This window comes from Schistocerca cancellata, chromosome 11, assembly GCF_023864275.1.
Source record: "Schistocerca cancellata isolate TAMUIC-IGC-003103 chromosome 11, iqSchCanc2.1, whole genome shotgun sequence".
Taxonomy (NCBI): domain Eukaryota; kingdom Metazoa; phylum Arthropoda; class Insecta; order Orthoptera; family Acrididae; genus Schistocerca; species Schistocerca cancellata.
The window spans coordinates 24,365,740-24,379,887 of NC_064636.1; positions in this window are offsets into that span (position 1 = coordinate 24,365,740).

A 14,148-nucleotide genomic window follows, 5' to 3' on the forward strand; every position below is an offset into this window, starting at 1 on the left:
TCTTCTTCTACTGTATTTCTTTCCCCCATTCCTGTCAATTGTTCCCTTATGGTCTCCCTGAAACTCTGTACAACCTCTGGTTTAGTCAGTTTATCCAGGTCCCATTTCCTTAAATTCCCACCTTTTTGTAGTTTCTTCAGTTTTAATCTACAGTTCATAACCAACAGATTGTGGTCAGAGTCCACATCTGCCCCTGGAAATGTCTTACAATTTAAAACCTGGTTCTTAAATCTCTGTCTTACCATTATATAATCTACCTGAAACCTGTCAGTATCTCCAGGGTTCTTCCATGTATACAACCTTCTTTTATGATTCTTGAACCAAGTGTTAGCTATGATTAAGTTGTGCTCTGTGCAAAATTCTACCAGGCGGCTTCCTCTTTCATTTCTTAGCCCCAATCCATATTCACCTACTACGTTTTCTTCTCTCCCTTTTCCTACTACCGAATTCCAGTCAACAATGACTATTAAATTTTCGTCTCCCTTCACTGCCTGAATAATTTCTTTTATTTCATCATACATTTCTTCAATTTCTTCGTCATCTGCAGAGCTAGTTGGCATATAAGCTTGTACTACTGTAGTAGGCGTGGGCTTCGTGTCTATCTTGGCCACAATAAGGCGTTCACTATCCTGTTTGTAGTAGCTTACCTGCACTCCTATTCTTTTATTCATTATTAAACCGACTCGTGCATTACCCCTATTTGATTTTGTATTTATAACCCTGTATTCACCTGACCAAAAGTCTTGTTCCTCCTGCCACCGAACTTCACTAATTCCCACTATATCTAACTTTAACCTATCCATTTCCCTTTTTAAATTTTCTAACCTACCTGCCCGATTAAGGGATCTGACGTTCCACGCTCCGATCCGTAGAACGCCAGTTTTCTTTCTCCTGATAACGACATCCTCCTGAGTAGTCCCCGCCCGGAGATCCAGATGGGGGACTATTTTACCTCCGGAATATTTTACCCAAGAGGATGCCATCATCATTTAACCATACAGTAAAGCTGCATGCCCTCGGGAAAAATTACGGCTGTAGTTTCCCCTTGCTTTCAGCCGTTCGCAGCACCAGCACAGCACAGCACAGCAAGGCCATTTTGGTTAGTGTTACAAGGCCAGATCAGTCAATTATTCAGACTGTTGCCACTGCAACTACTGAAAAGGCTGCTGCCCCTCTTCAGGAACCACACGTTTGTCTGGCCTCTCAACAGATATGCCCCCGTTGTGGTTGCACCTACGGTACGGCTATCTGTATCACTGAGGCACGCAAGCTTCCCCACCAACGGCAAGGTCCATGGTTCTTGGGGGGTATTATTATTATTATTATTATTATTATCATCATCTTCTTTCCTTTCTCAGACCTTAGGTCTGGTTAAAAATGGAAAGTGACGCGGACCTTGATCAAGCGTGACTTCCTTTTAACTGTACGGTATATGTTATATTGCATTTAGGAACGTTCGGGTAATTGAACATGTATCAATAATTACTGATTTTTGTAGTTGTATATATATGTTTGGATGTAGCTGTATTGCATTGATGTATTGGTGGATATTGTGAGGTATGACTCCTGTAGTTGATAGTATAACTGGTATAATGTCGACTTTATCCTGATGCCACATGTCCTTGACTTCCTCAGCCAGTTGGATGTATTTTTCAATTTTTTCTCCTGTTTTCTTCTGTATATTTGTTGTGTTTGGTATGGATATTTCAATTAGTTGTGTTAATTTCTTCTTTTTATTGGTGAGTATAATGTCAGGTTTGTTATGTGGTGTTGTTTTATCTGTTATAATCGTTCTGTTCCAGTATAATTTGTATTCATCATTCTCCAGTACATTTTGTGGTGTGTACTTGTATGTGGGAACGTGTTGTTTTATTAGTTTATGTTTTATGGCAAGTTGTTGATGTATTATTTTTGCTACATTGTCATGTCTTCTGGGGTATTCTGTATTTGCTAGTATTGTACATCCGCTTGTGATGTGATCTACTGTTTCTATTCGTTGTTTGCAAAGTCTGCATTTATCTGTTGTGATATTGGGATCTTTAATAATATGCTTGCTGTAATATCTGGTGTTTATTGTTTGATCCTGTATTGCAATCATGAATCCTTCCGTCTCACTGTATATATTGCCTTTTCTTAGCCATGTGTTGGATGCGTCTTGATCTATGTGTGGCTGTGTTAGATGATACGGGTGCTTGCCATGTAGTGTTTTCTTTTTCCAATTTACTTTCTTTGTATCTGTTGATGTTATGTGATCTAAAGGGTTGTAGAAGTGGTTATGAAATTGCAATGGTGTAGCCGATGTATTTATATGAGTGATTGCTTTGTGTATTTTGCTAGTTTCTGCTCGTTCTAGAAAGAATTTTCTTAAATTGTCTACCTGTCCATAATGTAGGTTTTTTATATCTATAAATCCCCTTCCACCTTCCTTTCTGCTTAATGTGAATCTTTCTGTTGCTGAATGTATTCTATATTTGTGGCATTGTGATCGTGTAAGTGTATTGAGTGCTTCTAGGTCTGTGTCACTCCATTTCACTACTCCAAATGAGTAGGTCAATACTGGTATAGCATAAGTATTTATAGCTTTTGTCTTGTTTCTTGCTGTCAATTCTGTTTTCAGTATTTTTGTTAGTCTTTGTCTATATTTTTCTTTTAGTTCTTCTTTAATATTTGTATTATCTATTCCTATTTTTTGTCTGTAAACCCACATGCTTCTTTAGGTATGTGGGTGACACCTTCATGATCTAGCCACATGAGATGGACAGGCTCAATGAGTTTCTTGAACATCTCAACTCATGCCACCCTAATATCAAGTTCACTATGGAACTGGAGAAGAATGGCCAGCTGCCATTTCTGGATGTACTAGTCCAGAGGAAAGCAGATGGATCAATTGGCCACAGTGTGTACCGAAAACCAACACACAGGTATTTATAGGCATCTGTTTTTTCCATCGCTTCTATGCAGTCGCTGTGGTTATCCAATATGTAATCTTCTTGTTTAGTGTGTTTGCCCTTGACTATGCTATTTTTCTTATATTTGTCTGTTCCAAAAGACATATTTATATCATTGCTGAATACTTCTGTTATCTTTAGTAATTGGTTGAGTTGTTGATTTGTTGCTGTCAGTAGTTTTAGATCATCCATGTACAGCAAATGTGTGATTTTGTGTGGGTATGTTCCAGTAATATTGTATCCATAATTTGTATTATTTAGCATGTTGGATAGTGGGTTCAGAGCAAGACAGAACCAGAAAGGACTTAATGAGTCTCCTTGGTATATTCCACACTTAATCTGTATTGGCTGTGATGTGATGTTATCTGAATTTGTTTGGATATTAAGTGTGGTTTTCCAGTTTTTCATTACTGTGTTTAGAAACTGTATCAATTTAGGATCTACTTTGTATATTTCCAAAATCTGTAGTAACCATGAGTGGGGTACACTATCAAAGGCTTTTTGGTAATCAATGTATGCATAGTGTAGGGACCTTTGTTTAGTTTTAGCTTGATATGTCACCTCTGTATCTATTATCAGTTGCTCTTTACATCCTCGTGCTCCTTTGCAACAGCCTTTTTGTTCTTCATTTATAATTTTGTTCCATGTTGTATGTGTCATTAATTTCTGTGTAATGACTGAAGTTAATATTTTGTATATTGTTGGTAGGCATGTTATGGGGCGATATTTAGCTGGGTTTGCTGTGTCTGCTTGATCTTTAGGTTTCAGATAGGTTATTCCATGTGCAAGTGTATCAGGGAATGTGTATGGGTCTGCAATGTAACTGTTAAATAATTTAGTTAGATGTGAATGTGTTGAGGTGAACTTCTTTAGCCAGTAATTTGCTATTTTATCATTTCCAGGGGCTTTCCAATTGTGTGTTGAATTAATTGCTCGGGTGACTTCATGTTGCAAAATTATCACTTCAGGCATTTGTGGTATCATCTTGTATGTGTCTGTTTCTGCTTGTATCCACCGTGCATGCCTGTTATGTTGTACCAGGTTTGACCATATGCTGCTCCAGAAGTGTTCCATGTCTGTTATGTTTGGTGGATTGTCTATTTTAATGTGTGTGTTATCCATTGTTTGGTAAAATCTCTTTTGGTTTGTGTTGAATGTTTGGTTTCGCTTCCTTCTATTTTCACTTTTTTTGTATCTTCTAAGTCGTTTGGCCAATGCTTGCAATTTCTGCTTTTTTTCATCTAATTGCTCTATTGCTTCTTGTTGTGAGATTTTACCTAACCTTTTTCGTTTTTTGTCTGATATTTCATTTCTTATAAATTGTGTTAGCTGTCCGATGTCTTTTCTCAGTTTTTCTATTCTGATCTGTAACCTGTGTTGCCATGCTGGTTTTGTGGGTTTCTTCTGTGTGTTGGTTTGTTCTGATCTCTGCCTAGTGTGTATATGTAGTGTAGTGAGTGCTCCTATATAAACCAGTAGTTGTAACTCTTCCATAGTTGTGTTTTCATTTATTTTGTTGTGTATGATTGTGTTGATAGTTTTTATTGTTGTTTCGACTTGTGGGTTATTTGGCGGTCTATGCAAGAATGGTCTAATGTCTGTATTTGTGTCTTTGTATTCTATAGATGTCAGCTGAAATTTCTCTTCTATATCTAACACGTGTCTCTCTTCGTGTTCTATTTGTGCTTGTTCTGGTGGCTGTCTGAAGATTTCGTTTTCCTCTGATTGTTTAATTGATGCGTGTTGGTTTTTGTTTGTTTGCTCTGGGATGTTTGAGTCCATTACTGTGTTTTCTTCCTCTTCTGATTGCACATTATTTTGTTCCAGTATTTGTTGTACTTGTTGTTTGATGTTTTCTAATTCTGACTGGGGTATCCTGTTATTTTTTATTATTACACGGATCTGATCAGCTAGTCATTCTGTTAAAAATTTTAATTCCGGGTATCTGGTAATAAATGTTGTGTATACTTGTGATCTGTATCCAGTTGTGTTGGTTCCTAGGTTTGTTGCTTGGTAATAACAGAACATGAGGTGTCGATTAACTTCATCTGACCATCTCATCCTCTGTCTTTGTTTTCCTTCTAGGGTGGTTGCAGGAAGCATATCCTGCAAAACACCTCTATTCGGATTTAAATCCTTTTCCAGTTGGCTAGCAGTGTCGTTACCATTGTGGGCGGGCATAGGGTTCAAGCGTCGTCCCCGACCATGACGGCACTTGTCCGAGGCTTCTTTAGTTCTGTCCTGAACCAAGTAATCACACTAAAAGGGGGGTTAGCCCTATTAGTGGTTTGTTCTTTTCGTCACCTTTTACGACTGGCAGAACATACCGGAGGCCTATTCTTTTCCCGGGCCTCCACGGGGATTATTATTATTATTATTATTATTGACATCTTGGGTTGTCGGGCGTTCTGCCGGATATCAGCATCGTACTTGCACGATATTTCGGTCACCTAGCTCAAGACCTTCATCAGGTGCGACCTGAGACTGCTCCTCAAGTGGACCTGGTCCAGTATTTATGCCTATGGCCTTCCCCCTCCACCAACAACTGCAGGCGCTTCCTCTGTGGTCTGTGCCCATTCCCTGCGACCTGCTGGAGCGTTGCTGCTCTGTTTTCCATCCGCTGCGGTTCTAGGTGTTCCCTCTGCGGTCCACGCCCACCAAACCCGCTCCTAGGGGTTTCATCTACGGTCTGGGGTACCAAGCGTTCCCCCTGCGGTCCGCACCCGCTCACCATGATTTGTTGGAGCGTTGCTGCTCCGTTTTTCGTCCACTGCGGTTCTGGATGGTCCCTCTGCGGTCCGCGCCCACCAGTCCCACTTCTGGGTGTTCCATCTTCGGTCTGGTGCGCCTTGAAGTCCATCAGGGGCTCGTTTACCATCTCCATGTCTCTGGTTCTTCTGTTTGTGTAGTGTTGCAGCTGGCCCCGTTGCTCCTTTAACAATTCCAGAGCCAGATCCCAGGCTCTGCTTAGCTGGTACCCTGTGTCACGGTTCATAAGATCATCATCAGCCATTTTCATTTCTATCGATTCTCTTATAACACTGTCCCAAAATCTGGGTGTTTGTGCTAGAATCTTGGTATCCTCATACTTCATGGCATGAAATAGTTCTAGACAGTGTTCAGCAATGGCTGACTTAGTCACCTGTCTTAATCTAGTGTGCCTCTGATGTTCTTTGCACCTGATCTCCACAGTTCTGGTCGTCTGGCCAATGTAGGACATGCCACATTGACAAGGTATATTGTAAATCCCTGGTTTTCGTAACCCCAGGTCGTCTTTGACACTCCCCAGCAGTCCCCCGATCTTGTTGGATGGACAGAAAACACACTTGATATTGTGTTTACGGAGGATCCTACTGATTCTGGCAGAAATAGAGCCAGCATAGGGCAGATATGCCACCTTCTTTGCTTCATCTTGGTCTTCTTCAGGAACCTGTGGTATAGTGGCTGGTTGGAGTGCCCTCTCAATTTGTCTGCCCGTGTATCCATTCTTGGAGAAAACTGTTTTGAGACGTTCTATCTCTATGGGTAGATTCTCTTGGTCTGACAGGGCACGTGCTCTGTGGACCAAAGTCTTCAGAACTCCATTCTTCTGTGCAGGGTGGTGACAACTGCTGGCCTGCAGATATAAATCAGTGTGTGTTGGTTTTCGGTACACACTGTGGCCAATTGATCCATCTGCTTTCCTCTGGACTAGTACATCCAGAAATGGCAGCTGGCCATTCTTCTCCAGTTCCATAGTGAACTTGATATTAGGGTGGCATGAGTTGAGATGTTCAAGAAACTCATTGAGCCTGTCCATCTCATGTGGCTAGATCACGAAGGTGTCACCCACATACCTAAAGAAGCATGTGGGTTTAAATGTGGCTGTCTCCAATGCCCTCTCCTCAAAACTCTCCATAAACATGTTGGCAACCACAGGGGACAGTGGGCTGCCCATAGCTACACTCGAGGAGCAGTCTCAGGTCGCACCTGATGAAGGTCTCGAGCTAAGTGACCAAAATATCGTGCAAGTACGACGCTGATATCCGGCAGAACACCCGACAACCCAAGATGTCATTAGATCGCCGGGAAAGCCTGAAGAGTTACATCAAAAGTCTCTACGGGGAGGAGATGTATCAGAATATCAAGAAGCTGGACAAGCTACGGCAGAAGAAAGGGAAGATGCTGAGTTCTCTCAGTTTTTTGCTCAGGTGTCGAGATGGAGAAGTGGTACCAGTATTTGCCAGAATTAAACATCACATTAACTCCAGAGCAGCGAACAAGATAAAACGCAGAGCCAGCATGGCTCTGGTGAGAGAGAGGATTCGAGATATGCGCCACAGGTTAGATGTTGTAGCCAGGGAGCTGTTACACATTCATCTGTACATGGCAGCCTCCTTAACAAAAGACGATTGGGATTGGGTAGACCGTGCCTCCTGGTCTCTAGCTGAGTGTGCTAGAAGGAATGCCTCATCTTGCCAATCTGCAAAGTTTGACCGCATGAGCAAGAAAGCACAGCAGATGGAAGAGAGATGCATGGTGACGAATCTCAGTGTCATACAGTTTGATGATACAACCTTAAAGGTACCCAGCAAGGGTCTCAACTTTGCTACGACCCCTAGAAACGTACCCAGTTCAGGTTTCGTCAGTGCAGTAGAACAAGTTGCAGCCACACTTCCACCTAATGTGGCAGAGGAAGTCCGCCAAGAGACCTGCAGGGCCCTCATCAAGGCCAGGCCGCCGAAATCGAACATCACAACCGAGGAGAGGCTTGCACTCAAGAAACTACAGGAAGACAACAGCATTGTGGTACTGCCAGCAGACAAAGGGAACTCCACTGTCATCTTGCAGCGGGTGGATTATGATGAGAAAGTACGCCAACTTCTGGAGGACCCTGCATACAGAATTCTGGAGTGTGACCCCACGGACAAGGTGGCCAAGAAGACTAGTGCTCTCTTGAAGGAAACAGGGATGCCCGATAAGATCATCAGACAACTACGGGAAAAAGCGCCAGTGCCACCTAGACTGTATGGTCTGCCTAAAATACAGAAGGAGAGCGTGCCCCTACGTCCTATTGTCAGTAATATTGGGGCACCTACGTACACAACAGCCAAGTACTTGAAAGGTCTCCTGTCTCCATATGTGGGGAAATGTATTCACCACATCTGCAACTCAGAAGATTTCCTGCAACGCCTCAAGCAACTGCACATCAAAGATTCGGACATCATGGTTAGTTTTGATGTAGTATCGCTGTTCACCAGGGTCCCACTGGAGGACTCACTAGAACTGATTGCAGAGAAATTTGACGGTGCTCTGTTGGACCTGTTCAGTCATACACTGACATCCACATATTTCCTGTACAGAAACCAATACTACGAGCAGACTGAAGGTGTAGCTATGGGCAGCCCACTGTCCCCTGTGGTTGCCAACATGTTTATGGAGAGTTTTGAGGAGAGGGCATTGGAGACAGCCACATTTAAACCCACATGCTTCTTTAGGTGTGTGGATGACACCTTCATGATCTGGCCACATGGGATGGACAGGCTCAATGAGTTTCTTGAACATCTTAACTCATGCCACCCTAATATCAAGTTCACCATGGAACTGGAGAAGAATGGCCAGCTACCATTTCTGGATGTACTAGTCCAGAGGAAAGCAGATGGATCAATTGGCCACAGTGTGTACCGAAAACCAACACACACTGATTTATATCTGCAGGCCAGCAGTTGTCACCACCCTGCACAGAAGAATGGGGTTCTGAAGACTTTAGTCCACAGAGCACGTGCCCTGTCAGACCAAGAGAATCTACCCATAGAGATAGAACGTCTCAAAACAGTTTTCTCCAAGAATGGATACACGGGCAGACAAATTGAGAGGGCACTCCGACCAGCCACTATACCACAGGTTCCTGAAGAAGACCAGGATGAAGCAAAGAAGGTGGCATATCTGCCCTATGCTGGCTCTATTTCTGCCAGAATCAGTAGGATCCTCCGTAAACACAATATCAAGTGTGTTTTCTGTCCATCCAACAAGATCGGGGGACTGCTGGGGAGTGTCAAAGATGACCTGGGGTTACGAAAACCAGGGATTTACAATATACCTTGTCAATGTGGCATGTCCTACATTGGCCAGACGACAAGAACTGTGGAGATCAGGTGCAAAGAACATCAGAGGCACACTAGATTAAGACAGGTGACTAAGTCAGCCATTGCTGAACACTGTCTAGAACTAGATCATGCCACGAAGTATGAGGATACCAAGATTAATATTTGTATTATCTATTCCTATTTTTTTCTGTATCCTAGATATTTATAGGCATCTGTTTTTTCCATTGCTTCTATGCAGTCGCTGTGGTTATCCAATATGTAATCTTCTTGTTTAGTGTGTTTTCCCTTGACTATGCTATTTTTCTTACATTTGTCTGTTCCAAAAGCCATATTTATATCACTGCTGATTGGAGCACAACTTCGCATCCACACACTGCAAAGTACTGCATCTGTTCCAAAAAGTAGGACAAAAAACAGAGTACCACAACAACCCTCACACAAGGCAAAAGTTATGTGATGCGATTTCCGTAACTGGGGGAAGATGTCAGTCATGTTTTGTTATCCCACTCAAATGTTACATTCGGTGAACTCATACAAGGACAGGTCAAAAGGTATCAGGAATTTAATTTTGCAATTTTTATACATCTATTTTAAAATTATTTTAATCTTGCTCATACACATGTTCATGATGCATGTTTGCAGTTCAGCTGTTTTGAATATTTAGTTTATTGCTCACAGCTGAAAAGGTTATATATGTTTCAGAGTGCTCAGCGAATTTACTTTAAGAAAGACAAGAGTTTATAAGTGGTATGAATGTTTCAAAGAGGGTCTAGAAGACACTGAAGATGAAAATTGCCCTGGATGCCATAGAACATACGACAGTGTGGAAGATTTAAGGAAAATGGTTCCGGAAAACCACCATCAGAGGTTGCTGATGATACCAGCATTGGTTCAGTTTTTCAGATATTTTGGCTATGAAACATGAAGCAGCAAAGTTAGTTCCAAAATTATGGAATTTCAACCAAAAATGCCTGTGTGCAGATATAGCACAGAAATTGCTGAATGTAGTCGAAAATGATCCAGAATTTAGAAATAAGGCTATAACAGGTAACAAAACATGGGTATATGAATATGATGTTTAAGCCAAGGCCCAATCATCTCAATGGAAAGTCCCTGAACAGGAGGAAAAAAAAAGTGACAGGTTTGATCACATGTGAAGTTTCTTATTGCTGTTTTCTTTAATCACAATGGGATAGTGCAGCATGAATGACATCCTTATGGTCATACATACAATAAGGAATACTATCCAGAAGTTATGTGCCATTTGTGGGAAGCAATCTGAAGAAAACAATCAGAATTGTGGAAAAACCACTCATGGAAATTTTATCATAATAATACTCCAAGTCACACTTCAAAGCTTGTTTGTGATTTTTTGGCAGAAACAAAACTATTGTGTTGGCTCAGCCACCTTATTCACCAGACATGATCCTTGCACTTTTTTTTTTAATTCCTGAGGCTGAGGACAATCATGAGGGGTGTCGTTCTGCCACAAACAGCATCACTGAAGGAGCTGAACGCCATAATGAAAAGTTAGTTCCAGAAGCACTTTCAAGATTGGTTCGTTGGATTAAAAGTGGGGGCAAGCTACGAGGTCATCAGTCCCCTGCTCTGAATAAAACAATGCCACAGGTGTGAGAATAAAACAAAAGAGACTGACAACTTAAAAAGGAATGAAAGGAAGAATCACAAGAATGATGAAGGGCAACAAAAATGTAAATGGACAAAATGGGAAGCAAAAACCACAGAAATGCAAGAAACGGGACAATGAGATTAAAACAACAAAGCAGATTAGTATGGGTCGCTAACCATGACAATAAAAAAGAAGCCAGCCACTCTGCAACACATTAAAACTCCACTAGGGTGGAGGACACAGAGGGACAAAGGACATGCGCTGAAACTTACATCAAATGATAAAACCCACCCTCACGAATAAAACGTAAAACTAAATCAGCCGATGAGGCATTTTCAGGTAAAATTAGCGACAACGAGTCTGGTAACCAAGATTTTGTCGCTGGGCAATCAAAGTGGGACGGTGCACCAGAATATGGGCCACTGTCAACCAGGCGCCACACCAACACTCAGCTAGGACTTCACGGCACAGGAGGTAACAGTGGGTTGGCCAAGACTGGCCAATGCGGAGCTGGCAGAGGACAACTGATTCCCTGCGAGAGGCCCGCATGGAAGACTTCCACATATTTGTAGCCTCCTTAATGACATGCAGTTTGTTGTGTGTACTGTTATGCCATTCTCTGTCTCCCAAAGCCAAAAAACCTATAGCGTAAGTCAGAACACAGGTCAGGTTCAGAGATGCCCATCTCCAGAAGCGGTTTCCGCTTAGCCTGTTTGGCCAGTCAGTCGGCAAGTTTGTTGCATCGGATGACGATGTGTTCTGGGGTCCACACAAACACCACTGAACAACGGGACGCATCCAGGCCATAGATGGACTCCTGGATGGTTGCTACCAAAGGATGGAGAGGGTAGCACTGGTCAATAGCTTGTAGGCTCCTCAAGTATTCAGTACACAGAAGAAACGATTCCTTGGGGTATGAATGGATATACTGAAGTGCACGAGAGATGGCCACCAGCTCTGCAATGAATACACTGCAGCCACTGGGCAAAGAATGCTGTTAAAAAAGGCCTCTGTGGTCGTAGGCGAAGCCAACATGACCATCACCCAGTGAGCCATCAGTGTAAACCACTTCAGAGCCCCAGAACACGTGAAGAATCGATAGAAAGTGACAACGGAGAGTGGCAGGAGTAACGGAGTCCTTAGGGATATGTGAAAGGTCCAGACAAATCTGTGGCCTGTGTGTACAACCACGGAGGTGTATCCGGATGGACCTAGATGGGAGGTGGTAAAGGGAAGGTCTCCAGTTCAGACAGAAGGGATCGCACGTGACTCGCAATCATTAGCCCTGAGCTCAGCTGGCGATGCGGGAGATGAACTGCTGTGGGTGGAAAAAGGAGATGCTCAGGAGAACTATGAATGTGTGCAACGTAACTGGCGAGCAGTTGTGCACATTGGATGTGCAAATGGAGGGACTCTGGTCTCCACCAGCACACTGGTCACCGGACTCGTTCTAAAAGCTCGCATCGCTAGGTGAATGCCACAGTGATGCACTGGGTCAAGTACATGCAATGCTGAGTGTGCGGCCGAACCATAAACCAGACTCCCATAGTCAAGGCAGGATTGAACAAAGGCTTTGTAGAGCTGCAGCAGAGTAGAGTGGTCTGTACTCCAGTTGGTGTTGCTCAGGCAGCGGAGGGCATTGAGGTGCTGCCAGCACTTCCGCTTAAGCTGATGAAGGTGAGGTAGCCAAGTCAATCAGGTGTCGAAAACCAGTCCTAAGAATCGATAAGTGTTCACTACAGTGAATGGATCGTCATTAAGGTGAAACTCTGGTTCTGGATGAATGAAACGATGCCGACAGAAGTGCATAACACACGACTTTGCAGCCAAAAACTGGATACCGTAGGCTAGAGCCCATGTCTGCACTATGTGGATTGGACCCTGTAGGCGCCGTTCAGCAACACCAATAGTGTTGGAGCAGTATGAAATGCCGAAGTCGTCTGCATTCAGAGAGGGTGGTGAGACGGACGGCCCTACAGCTGCTGCTAGACCGTTAATGGGCACTAAAAACAGTGATCCACTCAATACAGAGCCATGCGGGGACCTATTCTCCCGCATATGGGACGAAGCAACAGGAAATTATGGATAAAAATCGAGAACTGGTGTCGGAGATACCACTTGTGTAATGTGGAAAGGATACAATGCCGCCAGCTGGTGTCATACGCTTTTTGTAAGTCAAAAAAGGCAGTAGGCCACGTGACTCCAGGACCCAACCCAAAAGCCGATACACCATACATTCCAGCAGCTTACAGACAACATTGCAGAGGCTGATAGCTACCCACATAAAGTGGGTTTTTACTGGGTTTGGGCACTGTAACGATGGTGCTGTCCTGCCACTGCGCTGGGAAGACGCCATCGCACCAGATCGGTCAAAGATGACGAAAAGATGGCGCTTGTAGTCAGACAAGAGATGTTTAACCATCTGACTGTGGATCCGATCCGGCCCAGGAACTGAGTCGGGGCAATGTGCAACTGTGCTGACGATCTCCCTCTCCATAAATGGGGCATTATAGGGTTCACTGTGGTGTGTAATGAACGAGAGGGCTTTCCTTTCCATCCGCCGTTTAAGAGTGCAAAAGGCTAGGTCATAGTTCTGTGGGCCTGAGGCCAGGGCAGTGACAGGAAAATGGTGAAGAGGTCACTACCACACAGGTCGTCATGTGCTCTCCAGTGGATAGATGGGAGAAGTCCTGCGCTGCAAATTGATAAATCATAGTGCTCAGCAAAGTACTCAGCAATCGCGTCTGTGTCTCACGCCATTGATGAAAACACCCGGGACACCTGTTGCGTGTTAGTTCAGACTTGGGAAGGTGACTTATGGCAGCTAATGGTCGACACATACCTCTCCCAACACTCCTGTTTCCGTCGTTTTATAAGCTGGCATACACGGGCACAGAACCGCTTAAAGGCTATCTGATGCTCTAGGCAAGGGTGTCACTTATGTCGCTGTAGAGCTCGCCAATGCTCTGTAATTGCCTCAATGACTTCCGGAGACCACCAAGGGACTGTCTTTCGCCAGGGGCACCCTAAAGGGCGGCTAGGGATGGCATTTTCTGCCGCAGAAACGATTGCTCAACCATCACATTGTTGTTACCATGTGGGGCAGAGTCACAAGTGACATCAGAGGTGAAAGTTTCCTAGTCCACCTTGTTTGAAGTCCATCTGGGTAGGCGTCTGTGGGCCTGAGGCCAGGGCAGTGACAGGAAAATGGTGAAGAGGTCACAACCACACAGGTCGTCATGTGCTCTCCAGTGGATAGATGGGAGAAGTCCTGCGCTGCAAATTGATAAATCAATGGCCAAGTAACTACCTCAAGCGACAATGAAATGTGTGGCGGCCCCAGTATTTAAGTGGCACAGGTCGAACTGAGACAGTAAAGTTTCGACATCTCTGCCTCAGCAAGTAAGAACGGTGTCACTCCACAAGGGGATTATGAGTGTTGATATCTCCCAAAAGTACGAATGGTTTAGGGAGTTGATCAATC